Source organism: Tamandua tetradactyla, chromosome 21, assembly GCF_023851605.1.
Source record: "Tamandua tetradactyla isolate mTamTet1 chromosome 21, mTamTet1.pri, whole genome shotgun sequence".
Classification (NCBI taxonomy): domain Eukaryota; kingdom Metazoa; phylum Chordata; class Mammalia; order Pilosa; family Myrmecophagidae; genus Tamandua; species Tamandua tetradactyla.
In genome coordinates this window covers 9,394,890-9,414,564 of record NC_135347.1, presented here as the reverse complement: position 1 = coordinate 9,414,564, position 19,675 = coordinate 9,394,890, and the positions used below count along the sequence as shown (strand labels likewise).

At 39.3% G+C, this 19,675-nt stretch overlaps 1 protein-coding gene and 2 pseudogenes across 8 annotated transcripts in view; 2 read left to right on the top strand and 1 right to left on the bottom strand.

The window, feature by feature from the left end:
- The window catches only part of DMXL1 (Dmx like 1), a 232,644-nt gene that overhangs the window by 4,971 nt on the left and 207,998 nt on the right, over window positions 1-19,675 (top strand). Inside the window, exon 1 of one of the 8 annotated variants that reach the window (XM_077138869.1) lies at window positions 18,404-18,564. The exons of the other annotated variants lie outside the window; for them this stretch is intronic. The gene's annotated coding sequence lies outside the window, so the exon portion shown is untranslated. Of the gene's footprint in view, window positions 1-18,403; window positions 18,565-19,675 lie in introns of those variants that run through there. 8 annotated transcript variants of the gene reach the window in all.
- LOC143665453 (rho GTPase-activating protein 17 pseudogene) lies at window positions 9,400-13,941 on the top strand (annotated as a pseudogene).
- On the bottom strand, window positions 15,583-16,339 carry LOC143665455 (dnaJ homolog subfamily C member 8 pseudogene; annotated as a pseudogene).

Sequence of the window (19,675 nt, the reverse complement as noted above, 5' to 3'; positions counted from 1 at the left end):
TTATCGTCTTGTTAGTCTCGTTTTGTTTTTTTAAGTATGGAAACATAAATGTAACCCCAAATTTCCCATCTCAACCACCCCCAAACATGGAACCAGTCACAGTCTCAATATTGTGTTACCTTCTTCATCATCTGTTACCAAATCTTTTCCATCACTCCAACAGAAACTGTGCACCCATTATTTATTAGTTCCCCATTCTCTCTCACCCCCATCCTTAGTAACTTGTCCTCTACCTTCTTTCTCTATGAATTTGCGTATTCCAGTTATTCATATGAGGGGAATTATACAGTATCTGTCCTTTTGTGTCTGACTTATTTACTCAAAATGATGTCTTCAGAATTCTTTCATTGTAGCATGAGTCAGAACTTCATTACTTTTATGGCTGAATGATACTCCATTGTGTATATATATCACATTTAATGGTGTTCTTTTTAGAAACAAAAAGTTTTAATTTTGATGACATCCAATTTATTGGTTTTTCTTTTGTTGCTGTGCTTTTGGTGTCACATCTGAGAAACCACATTTAACAAATCTGAGGTCACCAAAATTTACTCCTATGTTTTCTAAGAGTTTTGCAGTTTAGACTCTTAAATTTAAGTCTTTGTTCCATTTTGAATTATTTTTGTATGTGGTGTGAGGTCAGAGTCCAATTTCATTCTTTTGTGTATTGATATCTAATTGTCTTAGCAGCATTCATTAAAAAGACTACTTTTCCCCCTATTGGATTATCTTGACCTTCTTGTTCAAAGTCAGTTGACCATAAATGTAGGTTTATTTCTAGACTCAATTCTATTCCGTTGGTCAATATGCCAGTGCACAATGTTTTGATTGTTCTCATTTTGTAGTAAGTCTTGAAATCTGAAAGTGTTATTCCTACAGCTTTGTTCTTCTTTAAAAGCTTAAAGATAATATTCTAAAATTGATACTGATATAATCTTTGGGATTTGATGCTATAGCTAGCTAGAAGTCACTGCTTATTTTGGGTGCTAAAATAAAATACCAGAAGGGGGCTGCTTATCTTAGGCCAAGATAAAACTTTATTGCCTTATCCTGAAGGAAAAAGATGTATTATATGTTCTTTTTTCCAGGGCTTCTCAAACCACAGAAGCCTACTCCTACCACTTTCAGGGCCTTAGTTGGCATTTAACGGTTCTTTGGTATCTTTCTTAATCTAAATTGATAAGTTAGCTTGGGTAACTTCAATGCCTCGTTACAAGATGAATTTTTGTTTCCTTAATTTTCTTGCAGTTGAAAAAGTTACAGGTTGTATTTAAAGAGTAGGCAGTATTCAAGGAGTATGGTTATTATCTCAGTTTCTGTTTTAGTATGATGTTTGCTTAGTCTGCTAATTTTTTGTTGCTAGTTTGGATGTATTTTTCTTTAAGAAAGTAATTTTTAAGCTGTTCTAAAGCTTGTGTATATGCTCTTGTATATTTTGTCATTTCATGGACGAATCTGTTTTTCTGTGAACATGTTTTCCATGTCTGGTTTCCTATTGAAAGTTCATCAAAGTTAACCCTACTTTTCAATACTTTAAAAACAAAAAATCTTTCATTTTTTGTTTTTACTAGTAATTGCATAATTTAAATAGTTCTTTTATTTAAAGGAGACTTGATGATCCATTTAAAATAAAGTTTGAATATAGAGTAAAATGCTATAACTGTAATGTTTTACCATTAATCACTAGTATAATAAAATGGAAACAATCAAAAAGGTCCCACACTGCAATATTGAATGAGGATTAGAGGACATGGCTTTTTTGGGGTACATAATAGCTTCAGACTGGCACATTCCACCCTTTGAACCCTGTAAAGACATTTTCTTTCTAAATGCAAAATACATTCGTTCCATCACAATATCAGAAAGCCTTAAACCATTTCAGTAACAATATAAATATGTATAAAGTCAGAGACAGTACAGAATCTCACCAAAATCAGCTAAAGGCATGGTCTGTCCTAAGCAAAATTCCCCTCTGGCTCTGGACCTATAAAACTCAGAGCAGTTATCTGCTATCAGTGTACAAAGGAGGAACAGTCATAGAATATATATTCCCATTTATATTGGGAGAAATTAAAAGGAACACAAGGTCACTGGACCCAAAGTGTTCTGAAAACCTACAGGGCAAACTCCGTTAGATTTCAGAGTCTGAGAGTCATTTATCCTCGGGGCTTTGGAAAGCAGCAGTCCCACTGTTTCCAAGGGCCTATGCAGCCGCCCACCTCTCTCTTGGGAGACATTGGTGAGACCACCTTTTTCTCAGCTCCATCCTCTCCGAGTATCAGGCCGCACCATGGCTCTCTGCTATTTCTGGAGCATACACTTAACCTCTCCAGAACAATGTGGTGGCATCAGGCTTCCCAATCCCCAAGGAACATGCCCTACGCTCTCCAAGGCCTGGTGCACAACTCTTCCTGAACAGCAAAATGGAAGGTCCACCCTCTATCTTTGGGGCAAACTCACCCTCTCTAAGTTATTTGTGTGGGTCCACTCTCCTGGCCTGAGGTTTTTTGACTTCAGGCCTTAGCTTTCATGGTTTCTGCCTTTGAAGCTATTTTTCCTCTAGTGAGTCCCTTTTCTGCTTTTCTTAGTCCAGAACTGGCAGTGGTTTGGTTTATAGAGACTGCACAACAGTCTCGTTGGTTTTCTATGTAATAGGCAGGGATCATAACCATCAGACAATAGGACTATCCACATATCCATCTTGGATAACTCCATCTCCAATTCTGACTTTTTGTGAAATGGCTGACTGGTTCCACATTTGGTTAAATCCTCATGTGGAGCTCTATTCTCTGGGATCTCCCTTTCTGGAAGCCCAGAATTTTCCTGACCATCAGTTTCTGATTTCTTTATACTCAAGAGTTCATTTCTCAACTTATCTCTTTCCTATCACATTTCACTATAAGCTGCAAGGAGAAACTAGGCTGCACGTTCCATATTTAATTTGGAAATCTCCTCAGCTAAGTATCCTGGTTTGTCATCTTTAAATCCTAACTTCCATTCAACAGCAATACACAATTTTGCAAGAGTCTGTGCCACTTCAAAACAGGGGTCATCTTCTTTCCAGTTTGCAGTGGCACATTCCTCATTTCTGTCTAAAGTCTTGTCAAGGATATCTTTAGAGTCCACATTTCTACCAACAGTCTCTTCAAAGCATTCTGGGTCTTCTCTATCAAGCTCCACACAACTCTTCCAAAAATCTTCCCCTTATCATTTAAAAAGCAGTTCCAACATGTTCGCTATTTGCAGACCACAGCAGTACCCTACTTCTCTGGTACCAAAATCTGTTCTAGCATAAGAGAGCTGCTGGAATACAATACACCAGAAACGGAATGGCTTTTTAAAAAGCCACTTAAAAGGGAATTTAATAAGTTTACATTCAAAGGCTGTGAAACTGTCCAAATTAAGGCATCCAGGGAAAGATATCTTGGCTCAAGAAGGCCAGTGATGTTCAGGATTTCTCTCTCAGCTGGAAAGGCAAATGGTGATGTCTGCTAGCTTTCTCTCCAAGCCTCTTCAGTGGCTTCCCCAGGACTCTGTCTGTTCTTTTGGCTTGGTTGATTCTGATGGCTCTAAAGCTTTTTCCAGAATGGTTTCCTCTTAAACTGCTCCGCTAAGCAACCCCACTTTGAATGGGTGGCGACACATCTCCAAGGAACCATCTAATCAGAAGTTACCACCCACAGTTGGGTGGGTCACATCACCATGGAAACAATCAAAAAGGTCCCACCCAGCAATATTGAATGAGGGTTAAAGGACATGGCTTTTCTGGGGTATATGATAACTTCAAACCAGCCCAAATGGTTAAACGAGACTAATCTTTATAGATTGAAAAAGTTACTTTCTAAATGTTTTTTTATTTTTTATTACCTATTTTAAACACATTTTATTACCTATGTAAACAGACTTCACCCTGTTTATTTAAGGAGCTAGTGAAAGTTTATTCATCCAATATGTTTATAACTCATCTGTTATATCTACTTGTTTGTGAGAATGAACAATAATGATTATGTCAGAAACATTCTAGCACTCTGCAGTTAGAGGTAAAGTGTTGCAAATAACCATGTAAGGAGTCTTAGTTCTTCTGTCAGTTGTTGATATGAAATAAAACAATCAACTAGAGAGAATAACATTCTTCTTTATATCATCAGCTGTTCTCTGCTGTTTTATGGCTCCTTTATAGTTACAAAGGATCATCTGTATTATCCTATTTCCACAGCCCAAAGGAGCGCTAGAGCTATACTGAGTGGCCTGAAGTTTATGTGTTTCTCTATAACAAGTAAATATTCACTTGTTTTATGTTGGAGAAATTCTTTCTTAAATTGCCCTTTTTTTCCCCACTATGGTTCATGTTTTATGCCTTGGAATTGAGTGTTAGTTTGGAGAAATGGATGAAATAAAATGAAATTCAATCATGCAGTTTCAGTGGACACTTATGAAACATTTATACTGTAGCATTTTAAGCAAGTTGTTTTTGTTTTGTTTAAATTTCTGAATTTATTTTGAATGAACCATGTATTAGGATTCTTTAAGGAAACAAAACTGACAGGAGATGTGTGTGTGTGAAGTAATTTCGAGATTTTTTTTTAAAGAATTGGCTCACACAAGTGGGGATGGATAGGTTCAAATTCTGTAGGGCAAGCCATAAGCTGGAAACTCCAATGAAGGTTTTGTTTTAATTCACCAGGAGATGCTGGCTTGCTTGAGTAGAGATAGAACTTTTTTCTGATTGCTGAAATTATAGGTTGTTCCCTTAGGCCTTGAACTGATTGGATGAGTCTTCTCTCATTATGAGGTTTGTATGAGTGGAACCACTGCCAGTCTGTACTGAAATGGACAGAGAAGGGAGAATAAAACAACCACCCTAATCAATAAATAGCATATTACATCATCCCAAGAATACCCTTTTATATTCCTTCTGAGCACCACCCCCTGAATATAACCAATATCCTATTTCTATCACCCTATATTAGTTCTTCTTGTTTTTTTTTTTCAGCTTTTAAAATTGTGCAATATATACAAAAACGAAAAAAGCAATAATTTTCAAAGCAATATTCAGCACGTAGTTACAAGACAGATCCCAGAGTTGTCATGGGCTACCATTCCATCACCTCATATTTTTCCTTTGTATGGATATACCACATTTTGTTTGTCTGTTTGTTTATTGATGGAAATGTGGGTTTCTTCCACTTTTAGGCTGTTGTGAATAATGCTGCATTGAACATTGGTGTACAAATATCTGTCTGAGTCCCTGATTACAATTTTTTGGGATATATACCTAGGAGTGGAATTTCTGAGTCATAATAATTCTGTGTTTTTCTTTCTGAGAATCCATCAAAGTGTTTTCCGTAGTGGCTGCACCATTTGCGTTTCCACCAGCGATGTATGAGAATTCCTATTTCTCTGCATCCATACCAACAGCCATCCTAGTTAGTGTGAAATGGTACATTGTAGTTTTGATTCTGTTTATTTAATCGCTAATGATGTTGAGCATCTCTTAATATACTTATTGGCCATTTAAATACCTTTTTTAAGAAAAATATCTATTCAAATCCTTGGCCCATTTTTTTAATGCGAATCTTATTGAGATGTAGTCACATAACATATAAGTTTATCCAAAGATACAATCAGTGGCTCACAGTATCATCACGTAGTTGTGTAGTCATCACATTCTAAAATCGATCGCACAATTTTAGGATGTTTTATTACCCCCCAAAAGAAAAATAATTAAGAAAACCCAAAGCACTGCATATCCTTATTCCCCCTTATTGTTTTGGTTTTTTCTTTACTTTACTACTCATCTACCTATAAACTGGATAAAGAAAGTGTCAATCACAAAGTCTTCGTAATTGCATGGTCCCACCATAAAAGTTGTGTAGTTATACAGTCATCATCAAGCATCAAAGCTACTAGATTACCATTGAATAGTTTCGTATATTTCCTTCTAGCTATTCTAATATAATAGAAACTAAAAAGGAATATTTATATAACACGTAAGAATAACCTCCAAAATGACCTCTCAGCTATTTGAAATGTCTTAGCCATTGAAATTTTATTTTGTTTCACTTCTTTTCCTCCTTTTGGTCAAGAGGGCTTTCTCAATCCCATGATGCCAGGGCTAGTCTCATCCCTGAGAGTCAAGTTGCACATTGCCAGGGGGATTTACATCCCTGGGAGTGATGTCCCACATAGGGGGATGGTATTGTGTTTATTTGCAGGGTTGGATTAGAAAGTGAGGCCATATCTGTGCAACAAAAGAGGTTCTCTGGGGGTGATTCTTAGGCATAATTAAAAGTAAGCTTAGCTTCTCCTTTGTAGGAATAAGTTTCATAAGGGCAAGCCTTAAGATTGAGGGCTTGGCTTATTAATTGGGAGTCCCTAATGCTTGAAAGAATATCTGGAATTCCCCAGGTGGAAATGTTTAATATTTCCACATCTTCCACCAGTCCTTCAAAGGGGACTTTGCAAATAAATACTTTTTTATTTTGTGCTCCAAATTCTCAGGGATGTATCGAGGTATTACATTAAATGTACAGAGTAACAAGATCTCATTCCCTATTCTAGGTTCCACAAAATTATGCTTGGCCCATTTTTCATTTGGGTTGTTCGTATTTTTGTTCAGTTGTATGAGTTCTTTATGTTCTGGATATTAAACCCTTATCATGTATATAGGGACTTTGAGAAAGCTGGATGGCTCAAGAATCCTGTGTGCTGGAGATGCAGTTCTACATGAGCACCACAAAGGGTTTTTCTTGCTCTCAGAGTCAGTCACCAGAAGCCCAAATATTTTTTTTTATAACTTTTTTTATTGTATAGTACAACATATATGCAAAGCAAAGAAATATATAAAAAACTAGTTTTCAGAGCACTCCTCAAAAAGTGGTTACAGGACAGATCCCAGAATTTGTCATGGGCAACCACATGATCCTCTCATAATTTTCCTTCTAGCTGCTTCACACCAGAAGGAGGCTAGTGGGCTTAAATACTTTGTTATCATCACAATCGACTTTTTTTTCCTTCTTTTTTTGTGAATAAAAACATATATACATAAATTTCCAAGCACAGCACCACAATTAGTTGTAGAACATATTTCAGACTTTGACATAGGGTACAGTTTCACCATTTTAGTTTTTACTTCTAGCTGTTCTAAAATACTGGAGACTAAAGGAGATATCAATTTAATGATTCAGCATTCATATTAGTTTGTTAAGTCCTATCTTCTATGTATAATTCCACTATCACCTTTGATTTTTCCGTACCTTTCATTGGGGTTGTTTGGGCTATGGCAGTTCTAATTTTTTAAATTGGAAGGGTCTGTCACTAATATGGGGTAGGGAGATGAAGCTATCTGATGTTCTTGAGAGGCTGGGCTAGGTTTCAGGACTTATCTGGACCAGGGACCCATCTGGAGTTTGTAGGTTTCTGGAAAGTTACTGTAGTTACTGGAACTCTTGTGGAATCTTATAAATTGCCCTAGGTGTTCTTTAGGATTGGCTGGAATGGTCCTGGTTGGGGGTTAGCAGTTTATGATATGTAGCAAGGTCTACCTGAAGCTTACATAAGAGCAACCTCCAGAGTAGCCTCTTGACTCTGAACTCTCTCTGCCACTTACACTTTTTTAAATGCACTTCTTTCCCCCTATTTGTTCAGGATGTAATTGTTGATCCCACGGTGACAGGTCTGGATTCATCCCTGGGAGTCCTCTCCCACCTCACCAGGAAGACTTTCACCCCTGGATGTCATGTCCCCCATAGTGGGGAGGGCAGTGATTTCAGTTGCAGAGTTGGGCTTAGAGAGACTGAGGCCACATCTGAGCAACAGCAGAGGTCCTCCAGAGGTAACTCTTAGCATACCTGTAGATAGTCTAAGTTTCTGTGCTCCCTATATAAGCTTCAGAAGAGTAAAGTGCAGTAACCTTTAAAACTAATAACAACCTAGTTCAAGTAGTACCGGCATATTGTCAGTAGTATACAAACTCTACTCATATCTCAGCCCCTGTCCCTTTATATTGTTATTGTGTCAGATTACATCTTTATACATTGTACACCGATTAACATAGATTTATAATATTTCACACGTTTGCCTGCTGAGTACTTACAAATCAAATATAAATTGGTTTAGGATTTTATACTTACATAGGTAGTTACCTTTACTAATGTTCTTTATTTCTTCTTATGGCTTTGAGTTACTATTACATGTCCTTTTTTAAAGTTTGAATGACTCTCAAGCAGTTCTTGTAGGGCAGACAGGTCTTCTGGTCACAGACTCAGTTTTTGTTTATCTGTAAATGATTTTGCTGGAGATAGAATTCTTTTTTTAAAAATATTTTTATTGAGAAGTCTTAACACGCATACTTTCTATACATGGTACACAATCAGTGGCTTACAGTATCATCACATAGTTGTGTACTCATCACCAGGATCGTTTTTTAGAACATTTGTATCACTATAGAAAAAGAAAAAAAAAGAAAAAAAACTCACACATACTATACACCTTACCCCTCCCTCTCATTGACCTTTAGTGTTTCCATCTACCCAATTTATTTTATCCTTTATCACCCCATTATTTATTTATTTATTTTTATCCATAATTTTACTCATCTGTCCATACCCTAGATATAAGGACCATCAGATTCAGGGTTCTCACAATCACACAGTCACATTGTAACAAGTCTTTATACACATTTCTTCAAGAATCTAGGCTCCTGGAGCACAGCTCAGCTGTTTCAGATGCTTCCCTCTGGCTACTCCAAAACACCATAAACTAAGAAGGAATATCTATATAATCCAGGATAACCTATCAACCCTGTTTGAAATCTATCAGCCACTGACACATTATTTTGTCTCATTTCTCTCTTCCCTTTTTTGATAAAGAAGCCTTTCTCAATCTCTTGATACTAGGTTCTGGCTTATCCCAGGCTTTCTGTCCCACGTTGCCAGGGAGAGCTACACCCCTAGGAGTCATATCCCTTATAGGAGGGAATGCAGTGAGTTCACATGCTGAGTTTGCTTACAGCAGAGGCCACATCTGCGCAACAAAAGAGGTTCTCTGGGGGTGACTCTTAGGCCTCATTTTAAGTAGGTTTAGCATATCCTTTACAAGAATAAGTTTCGTAAGGGCGAACCCCAAGATCAAGGCCTTAGCCTATTGATTTTGTTGTCCCCACTGCTTGCAAGAGTATTAGAAATTCACCAAATGGAGATGTTGAATATTTCCTCCTTTCTCCCCATTCCCCCAAGGGGACTTTGCAAATACTTTATTCACTGCTGAAATAGCTCTGGGATTTATTGGGGCATCACATTAACCTGGACTACAAACAAAATCTCTCTCCCTATTCAAGAGTCCATGTACTTAAGGTGTTCAACTAAACTAACCATAAAAGTTAAATTAGGGGCCTGGGGAGCCGCCACCACCGCCTCGGCCGGAAAGCGATATAGGAGCTGCCAGACCGTTCCCCGCCCTGCCCGGCCTGAGCCCAGTGGGCCGCCGCCGCCATGAAGAAGCAGTTCAACCGCATGAAGCAGCTGGCCAACCAGACCGTGGGCAAAGCTGAGAAAACAGAAGTCCTCAGTGAAGATCTGTTACAGATCGAGCGGCGCCTGGACACGGTGCAGTCCTTGTGCCACCATTCCCACAAGCGCCTAATGGGGTGCTTCCAGGAACAGCATGGCACAGACGCCGAGAGGAGACATAAAAAGCTCCCTTTGACAGCTCTCGCTCAGAATATGCAAGAAGCATCAGCTCAAGTAGAAGATTCTCTCCTGGGGAAGATGCTGGAGACGTGTGGAGATGCTGAGAATCAACTGGCTCTAGAACTCTCTCAGCACGAAGTATTCGTTGAGAAGGAGATTGTGGACCCTCTATATGGCATCGCTGAGGTGGAAATTCCCAATATCCAGAAACAGAGGAAACAGCTCGCTAAATTGGTATTAGACTGGGATTCGGTCAGAGCCAGGTGGAACCAAGCTCACAAATCTTCAGGAACCAACTTTCAGGGTCTTCCATCAAAAATAGATACCCTAAAGGAAGAGATGGATGAAGCTGGAAATAAAGTAGAACAATACAAGGATCAACTTGCAGCAGACATGTACAACTTTATGGCCAAAGAAGGGGAGTATGGCAAGTTCTTTGTTACGTTATTAGAAGCCCAAGCAGATTACCATAGAAAAGCATTAGCAGTCTTAGAAAAGGCCCTCCCCGAAATGCAAGGCCATCAAGATAAATGGGCAGAAAAGCCGGCCTTTGGGACTCCTTTGGAAGAACATTTGAAGAGGAGTGGGTGTGAAATCGCACTTCCCATCGAAGCCTGTGTCATGCTGCTCCTGGAGGCAGGCATGAAGGAGGAGGGCCTTTTCAGAATTAGGGCTGGGGCCTCCAAGTTAAAGAAACTGAAAGCTGCTTTAGACTGTTCTACTTCTCACCTGGATGAGTTCTATTCCGACCCCCATGCTGTAGCAGGTGCTTTAAAGTTCTACTTACGGGAATTGCCTGAACCTTTGATGACTTTTAATCTATATGAAGAATGGACCCAAGTTGCAAGTGTGCAGGATCAAGACAAAAAACTTCAAGACTTATGGAGGACATGTCAGAAGTTACCACTGCAAAATTTTGTTAACTTTAGATACTTAATCAAGTTCCTTGCAAAGCTTGCTCAGACCAGCGACATTAATAAAATGACTCCCAGCAACATTGCAATCATGTTAGGCCCTAACTTGTTGTGGGCCAAAAATGAAGGAACACTTGCTGAAATGGCGGCAGCCACATCTGTTCATGTAGTTGCAGTGATTGAACCAATCATTCAGCATGCTGACTGGTTCTTCCCTGAAGAGGTGGACTTTAACGTATCAGAAGCATTTGTACCTCTTGCCACCCCAGTTTCCAACCACTCATCTCACACTGGAAATGACTCTGACTCGGGGACCCTGGAGAGGAAGCGGCCTGCCAGCATGGCAGTGATGGAAGGGGACTTGGTTAAGAAGGAGAGCTTTGGTGTGAAGTTTATGGACTTCCAGGCCCACCGGCGGGGTAGCAGTCTAAATAGAAAGCACATATCCCCTGCTTTCCAGCCGCCACTCCCGCCCACGGATGGCAGCACCATGGCTCCTGCAGGCCCAGAGCCCCCATCCCAGGGCTCTAGGGCTGAAAGCAGCACAGGGGGTGGGACTGTCCCCTCCTCTGCAGGCACACTGGAGCAGGGGCTGAGCCCAGGCGACACCAGTCCTCCAAAACCCAAGGACTCTGTGTCTGCAGCTGTGCCTGCACCAGGGAGAAACAGCAGTCAGATAACCACTGGCCAAAACCAGGCCCAGGCAGCTCCCAGCTCCCACCAGCTTTCCGTCGGCCCAGTTCACAACTCTGCTGGTCCCAGTCCTCACACTTTGCGCCGAGCTGTTAAAAAACCTGCTCCAGCACCCCCAAAACCAGGAAACCCACCTCCTGGCCATCCCGGGGCCCAGAGCTCTCCAGGAACATCTCAACATCCGCCCAGTCTGTCACCAAAGCCATCCACCAGAAGTCCTTCTCCTCCCACTCAGCACGCAGGGCAGGCTCCCAGCCAGCCCTCTGCCACCTCCCAGCTCTCTGCACCCCGGAGGTACTCCAGCAGCCTGTCTCCAGTACAAGCCCCCAATCACCCACCGCCGCAGCCCCCGACCCAGGCCACACCTCTGATGCACACCAAACCAGGGAGCCAGGGCCCTCCCAATGCTGTGTCACTGCCCAGTGAGCATGGACTTGAGCAGCCATCTCACACCCGTCCCCAGACTCCGACACCCCCCAGTACTCCACCCCTAGGAAAACAGAATCTCGGCCTGCCAGCTTCTCAGACCCAGGCGGTGAGTAACCCTGAGACTGTGCAACCACATGCTGGAACCTTACCAAGACCAAGACCAGTACCAAAGCCAAGGAACTGCCCCAGCGTGCCCCCACCTCCTCATCCTCCCAGCACCCAGTCAGCTGCGGACGGCAGCCCCATCAGCACAGCACCTACAGCTTCCAAAATAGTAACGGACGCCAATTCTAGGGTTTCAGAACCGCTTCGCAGCATCTTCCCTGAAATGCACTCAGGCTCAGCAAGCAAAGACCTGCCTGGCCGCATTCTGCTGGATATAGACAATGACACGAAAGTACCGCCCTGTGAAGAAAGCCGTAACTGGCCCTTGACCCCTTCCACCCTGATGAGTGGAACAGGGGCAAACAGACATTTAACTTTGCAGACAAAACAGTGAACAGCTTTCAGCGGAGGGAAAAAGAAGACCTTACTATGTAAGATTTTGCCTTCTGCACAGCCCAAGAATGTGGAGGCTGAACTTTTAAAGCTGAATGACCTGTGTCTTGAAGAAGTTGGCTTTGTTTAGATGGGAAAGAAATCATGCCAAAAACAAAAACAAAATACCTAGAGAGGAAAGTAATACTGCCAAGATGTGTATAGGAGGCTTTTGTCACTGCTGTTAATGCAAGCAGCACTAACAGCAATTCGAATGAATAAGAAGCAACGCGTTAACTATTTAATAAAGTGCATGAATTATGCAAGTTGCCTGCTTCCTGCTACTTGGACTTTTGTTCATGTATATTAGAAGGAGCTTCCTCTCCTTCAAATGTGCTGCAGAATCATTTTGTATTAAGTGTGGTCTACGTCTCTCCTGACCCCCTCAAACCATGAGCTTTGATGGTGACCGCTGGATCTGTCACCACATCAAACTGGATGTGACTTGTGCCTTGATGGATTGCCAGAATGTAGAAAGAAATGTACTGTTCTTTTTTTTTTTTTTTAACAATGTAATTGCTACTTGATAAGGACCGAATATTTTTCTAGTTTCATGTTTAATTTGAATTAAATATATTCTGTGGTTTAAAAAAAAAAAAGTTAAATTAGGAAATGCACTACCCAAAATATAAATTTTGCACCAAATAAACATCTCTCCCTTTAGTCTCACCCAAAAGTTGAGGTTTTAAAATATGGAAATATCATCCTTTACCCAGTCTTGTAGAATAACTTAGTCCTATCCAGATCAGCTTCATTCATATCTCTAGTTGAAGTCTGATCCCTTTTTCAGTTTTTTAAAGTTGCTGGAGATAGACTTCTTGATTGGCAGTTTTTTTTCTTTAAAGGCTTTAAATACGCCATTCTACTGTCTTCTGGCCTCAATGGTTTCTGATGAGAAATCCATCAATTTCCAATAAGATCTTATTGGAAAATCTTATCTTATTGGAAATCCAACGTATGTGGCAAGTTGCCTCTCTCTTGCTGCTTTCACAATCCTCTCTGTTATGGATTTTGACAATTTTGCTAAATGTGTCCTGGTCGGGGAATCTGTTCAAGTCTTATCTTGCTTGGAATTCAACAATCTTCTTTATATATATATATATGTATATATATAAAATTTTTATTGATAAACAACATATAACATAAACATTCTATACATGGTGTACAATTAGTGGCTCACAATATCATCACATAGTACTATGTTCATCACCATGATCATTTGCCAGAACATTTGCATCACACCAGAAATAGAAATAAAAAGAAAAAACTCATACATACCACACCCCCTCTCATTGACCACTAGTATTTCCATCTACCCGATATATTTTGACCTTTCAACAAGCTTCTTGGATTTGTATTTTTGTGTCTTTCATCAGATTTGGGAAGTTTTCAGCCAATACTTCTTCAAATGCTTTTTCTGTCTCTTTCTCTTTTCTCCTTCTGGGACTCTGATGCTGTATTAGTTGGTACAATTTATGGTGTCCCAAAAGTCCTTCAGATTCTCTTCATTATTTTCTGTTTCTGCTCACACTGGATAATTTCAGTTATCTGGTCTTTAAGTTCACTGATCCATTCTTCTGCTTGTTTAGATCTTCTGTTTGATCTACCCAGTGAGTTTTTCATTTGTTACTATACTTTGCGGCTCCCGAATTTCTATTTGATTCCTTTTAATAATTTCCATCTCTTAGAAACTTTGTTCAGATGAGATTTTCCTAATTTCCTTCAGTTCTTTCTGTGATTCTTTTAACTCATTGAACATATTTAAGGCAATTGATTTAAAGTCTTTGGTTAATAGTTCCAATCCTGAGCTTCCTCAGAGATAGTTTTGGAAAATTTCTTTTTCCTGTGAATCCATACTTTCTTGTTTTTTATAACTTTTTGTTGAGAGCAGGACATTCTGAGTGTTATAACTGTAGATATCTTAATTCTTCCACTCCTCTGAGATTGCTGCGTATTTTTTTGTTGTTGTTGAGGGTTAGAGCTTTCAATTTGTGACTTTTCCAAACTGTTTTTTGCCCCCAAAGAATGGAAGGTGGAAAGAGAAGGGGGAGTAAAGGTACTGCCTCTTTAAGACTCCTCTGCTGCTTTTGCCTGGGGTTGTTGGAGCAATCGCTACCCTCGGAGCCTCTGACCCCTGCCTCCCCCCAGCGATATGAAGCAGCTGATCATTAGCAGTGATCAATGATCAGGCCACACCCACTGATTTTAGAGGGCTAAGGTCATAAAACTCACCCAGGGATCTAAGCTGTAGTCCCCACTGCTGCCTGCTATGTGGTTGGGGGATGGGCCACAATAGCTACTGTAGGGATGCTGAAGTCCACCAGTATTTACTAGCCTCAGCAGTTCCTGTTCTTCCCTGGATGCTGAACGGAGTTTCATACTCAAGAATTTCAAAATAATTCATTTGGTCAGTTCCTGCCATTTCAATAGTAGTTTTCTTGGAGAGACTGATTTCTGGAGCTTCCTACTTAGCTATCTTCCCACCTTCTCACCTCCTTTTCAAGTATATATAGTTTTCTGCCTGGATGTTTTAGTTCAGCATTTTGAGATTTATCTATATTCTGTAATTTTTTGTTTATTCCTATATGGCACTGTTTCTTTTTTCTTTTTATGGCTTGGGTATAAACATTTAATACACATGCAGATTATTACCACTAAGGAATGCAATAGCCTAAGACACAGTGATACTTGATGGAGGATGGCTAGCTCTTTGAAAAGTAAACAGGTCTGGGTGGCTCAGACCTCATGCTACACTGATTGGTCAGTCAGCTAGGAGGGCACATGCCAAGCACCATGGGGTATCAACCATCAGGTGATTTTTCTGTCTGCCCATGCTGCCTTCCCTATCTGATCTGGGACTTCAAAGGATTCCATGCACACAAGCAAGCAGCTGAAGGAAAGGGGCTTCCTAAAGTGGGCCAGGCTTGTCTCTGAAGTCATCACAAGACTATTTTAAGCATTTAAAGTCATATTTAATTACATGACTTCCAAAAAGTGTACATGAAGTTTCTAACCATCACAGTTCAGTAACGTGCAAAACGTTAAGTTACAGGCTTTGGGAACAGAAGGCTGAGCAACAATAGTGGCACTTTCCAGTCCTGGTTGTTCTGGCAATAGGGGATGGCAGAAGGTCTTTTTTAAACTAAGCCCCTTATTTCAATGTACAAAAGAATTTCTCTGATATTAAATTGTATTGAAAACAAAATCGACCAAAAAGCAAATACTGCTCTTATGTTGGGGTGGAAGTGAGAGGAAAGAATGATTCCTTCAAAGCAAAAGGGGAGGTAGACAGCGGAAGGTTCTGTGCCTGTAACCCTAGGTCACTCATACTTTTCCATTTTTACTTTTGGTGGTCTCAGGAAGGTTCAGTTTTTCTTCTTTTTCTTCCCCTTTGTGTTTGCTTGGATGTTTTGCCAGCTGTCCACACACCATCTCGACTTTCCTCAAAGTTTTTCTTCCATTCTTTTTCTCATTTGGCCTTTTCTTGAGCTTCAATCTCTTCTTCTCTTTGTTGCTTCTTTTCATGCATTTCTTTGGCTTTTCTGTCTTTCCTTTTAATTTCCAGTTCAGTGAAGAGTTTCATGGTCTATTTGTATACTGCCTGTTTTGAACAGTTCAGGTCATCCTCTTCCACATTTGTAGGTTTTCCTTCCTTCTTTAATTGCTTTTTCCACTCTTTCACAGTGTGTTCCATGTATTCTTTTCTTGCCTGAATTACCTTCGGGGCCTTCTTCTTTTGTTCCTGATCCAGTAGCAACATGTAAGCTTTGTCCACAGCTTCAGAAATCTTTTGTGCTCTGTCAGCAACATCTGATTTTTGTCAGGATGCACTCATATGGATAACTGATGAAACCTCTTTTTTATTTCCTTTATCTGTCATTTCAGGATCTATTTGAAGAACCTCAAATGGATTCAAATTGAAATAGGATCAGAACAAGTCAATCTTGTACTCTGATTTTTGCAGATTAGAACCAAATCTCTCTTCTCTCTTTCTTTCACCTCACTGTAAAAGGTCATAAATGCTTCTTCTATGCCACCTCTACGGCCCAAAGCCCTGCTCTCTCCTGAAGTTGTCATTTCCCCCTCAGCACTGTTTCTTAAACAGTGGTCTTGGAATGAGACCCTGTGGGTCTGAAAGCTCAAAAGTATTTTTTTTCTATACAAATAATACTAGATTTTATTTGCTTTTTTTCTTTATTCTTCTCCTATAATGGAGTGGACTTTTCCAGAGACTACATCCAGACCTAATGAAATAGGTACATGTGTGTTGTTGTGTGATAAGGCTTCTTGGTTTTACTTTCTAAAAGAATAGGTTTTGGTAGAGATAACCCACAGAAACTAAAACTCTTTGGTGTGGGTATTCTCCTTACTTTCCTAACAGTATAAAGGATTCCTGAGACCAGAAAGTTTGGAGAACCTCTGCTTTAATCCCACTCTATGATTATAATATAGTTTATTTATCCATTCTACTGTGGCTGGATATTTGAGTTGTTTCTAGTTTGGAGGTGTTTATGAATAATGCAGTGAATGTTCTTGTACATGTGTCATGGTACACAACACATAGAACACATCTGTTAAGTATGTGCTTAGGAGTATAACTTGGTGGTTTCTAAGGTATGCATCTGTTCAGCTTTCCAAATTGTGCCATTTTGTACTCATGTCAGCAGTCTTGGGAGTTGTAGGTCCTTCATATCCAAGTGAGACATTTTTCATTATGAGAAGAAATCAAACAAAAAAATGTTAAATTCATACCAGTTGTGCTGGTTTGAAAATATTTTGTACCCCAGAAAAGCCATGTTTTAATCCTGATTCAAACCTTTTTTTAAAAAATATTTTTATTGATAAAACTTAACTTGCAAACATATAAACATTCTTAACATACATTCCATACATGGTTTACAATCCGTGGCTCATAATATGATCACATAGTTGTGTATTCATCACCATGATTATTTTTAGAACATTTGCATCAGTCCAGAAAAAAGGAATAAAAAAAAACTCATACAAACCATACACCTTACCCCTCCCTCTCATTGACCACTAATTTTTCCATCTACTCAATTTATTTGCCTATTGTCCCCCCCCCCCCCATTGTTTATTTTTTTATCCACATTTTTTACTCATCTGTCCATACCCTGGATAAAAGGAACATAAGACTCAAGGTCCTCCCAATCACACAGTCACATTGTAAAAGTTTTTTTTTTTTTAATTTTATACCAATTTTTTAAATTAGAGAAGTGGGTTTATAGAAAAACCATGCATAAAATAGAGTTCCCATATGCTACCCTATTTGAAAGTACTTAATATTTGTTGTATTAAGCAGAATTAGGTAAGCTATTTCAGGATTAATGTAGACTAAATGCAGGAAAATTTAGAGTGTTAATTTGCAAAAATAGATACTGCAACACAGTATCTTAAGTGGGTAGATAATTTCAGGTTTAAGAAAAGAATGGTAGCATTATAAAAACATGGGTTGTTTATGTCTGCCAATTAGTGAAAACTGAAATATAAATTTTGTTTATAAAGGAGTAAATCTAAATTGTAAATATGCAGAATGCAACACTGAATATTTTGGGGATTGCCACAATCAGTATTTTATCAAACTTTTAAATCAAGGAGAAAATCCATATCTGAGATATTTAAAGTATTGTGAAAAACTATTTTTCCTGAAATAAATTAGGCATTGGAATTTGTTCTTGCTAATAGGCCTGTGACAAGCCTTATGATCCTGTTGTAGAAATTTATAAAGAACAGACTATCATGAGTTTTTTTTGTTTTGTTTACTGAGCCAATTATTTCTACTATTTGACACTAGTAGATCTAGTCTTGATTTTTCTAAATTTTTTTTTAAGAATAATTCCAGGCAGATCTGCTTGCTTACTAGTGAAGGTCTGGTGGTGCCATGGAAATAGCGCTAAATTGAGAATCAAAAAATCTGGGTTCTCAAGCCCACTCTACCACTATAAAGCTGTGTCAGCCTATTTGGGCCTCCACTTTCTCAACTTTCTTGTAATATGAACACATTTATTTGCATGTTTTCTAATATTTTTTGATAGTTTAGTATAGAACCTTTTTTACTTTGGTAGGAATTAAGGTCATAGAGTGTATATGAAGTATTATATTTTTTACAGTAAATATGTGTCTAAAAGAAATGAGAAAGTGAAGACTCACTGAAACTTTAAGAATTTCTCAGGATGGAAAACAGCTTGTGAAAGATGTGTTATTGTCTAAGTGTTTGCTACGTCTCAGAAGTACAGACAGGTATCCTGTAGTGGAAGAAACTCTTGTGATCAAAGGAGAAGGTAGGCAAAAGGAGTTCTGCTAATTATAAAATTTTAAAAGAGCTGCAAAATGCTTGCTACTAGCCTTGAACTATACCCTTTTATTTCTTTAGGATGTAGTGGCTATTTCTGTGAAATTAAATGCTGAACTTTATACCACAGGTATTTATAAAGCACCAGTTATGTGTGTCAGAGCCTTCTGTTAGAAGAAGGTAGAGCAGAGCACAAGATAAATTTGAACCCTACTCTCTCAAAACTTGAATTCTAGTGTTCTAGTTTGCTAGCTGCCAGAATGCAATATTACTAGAAACAGAATGACTTTTAAAAAGGGGAATTTAATAAGTTGCTAATTTACAGTTCTAAGACCAAGAAAATATCTCAATTAAAGCAAGTCTATAGAACTGTCTGATCTAAGGCATCCAGGGAAAGACACCTTGATTCAAGAAGATCAATGAAGTTCAGGGTCTCTCTCTCTCTCAAGTGAGAAGGCGCATGGCAAACACAGTTAGGATTTCTCTCTCAGCTGGAAAAACACATGGCGAACACAGTGTCATCTGCTAGCTTTCTCTCCTGGCTTCCTGTTTCATGAAGCTGCCCAGAAGGCATTTTCCTTCTTTACCTCCAAAGGTCACTGGCTGGTGGACTCTGCTTCATGAATGCTACAGCATTTTCTGCTCTCACCGAATCTCTCTCATTCTCCAAAATGTTTCCTCTTTTACAGGACTCCAGAAACTAATCAAGACCCACCCAAATGGGTAGAGATATGCCTCTACCTAATTCGGCTTAACAACCACTCTTGATTAAATCACATCTCTGGGGAGATGATCTAATTACAGTTTCAAGCATGCAGTGCTGAGTAGGGATTAGGGAAATGGCTGCCTTTGCAAAATGGGATTAGGATTAAAACATGGCTTTTCTAGGGTACATACATCCTTTCAAACCAGCACATCTAGTAATTGAAATGGACCAAAAAAATAAAAAAGCTATTTATAGATCATGTTATGTGCTGTGAGGGAAATAAACAGTAATGAGGTAGAGAATAATGAGAGAGGGAGACCTGGATGTTTAAAAGAAGCCAGACAGACAAGATCAGGCAGATAAACCATCTTGAGTTGGAATATGCCCATGCCCA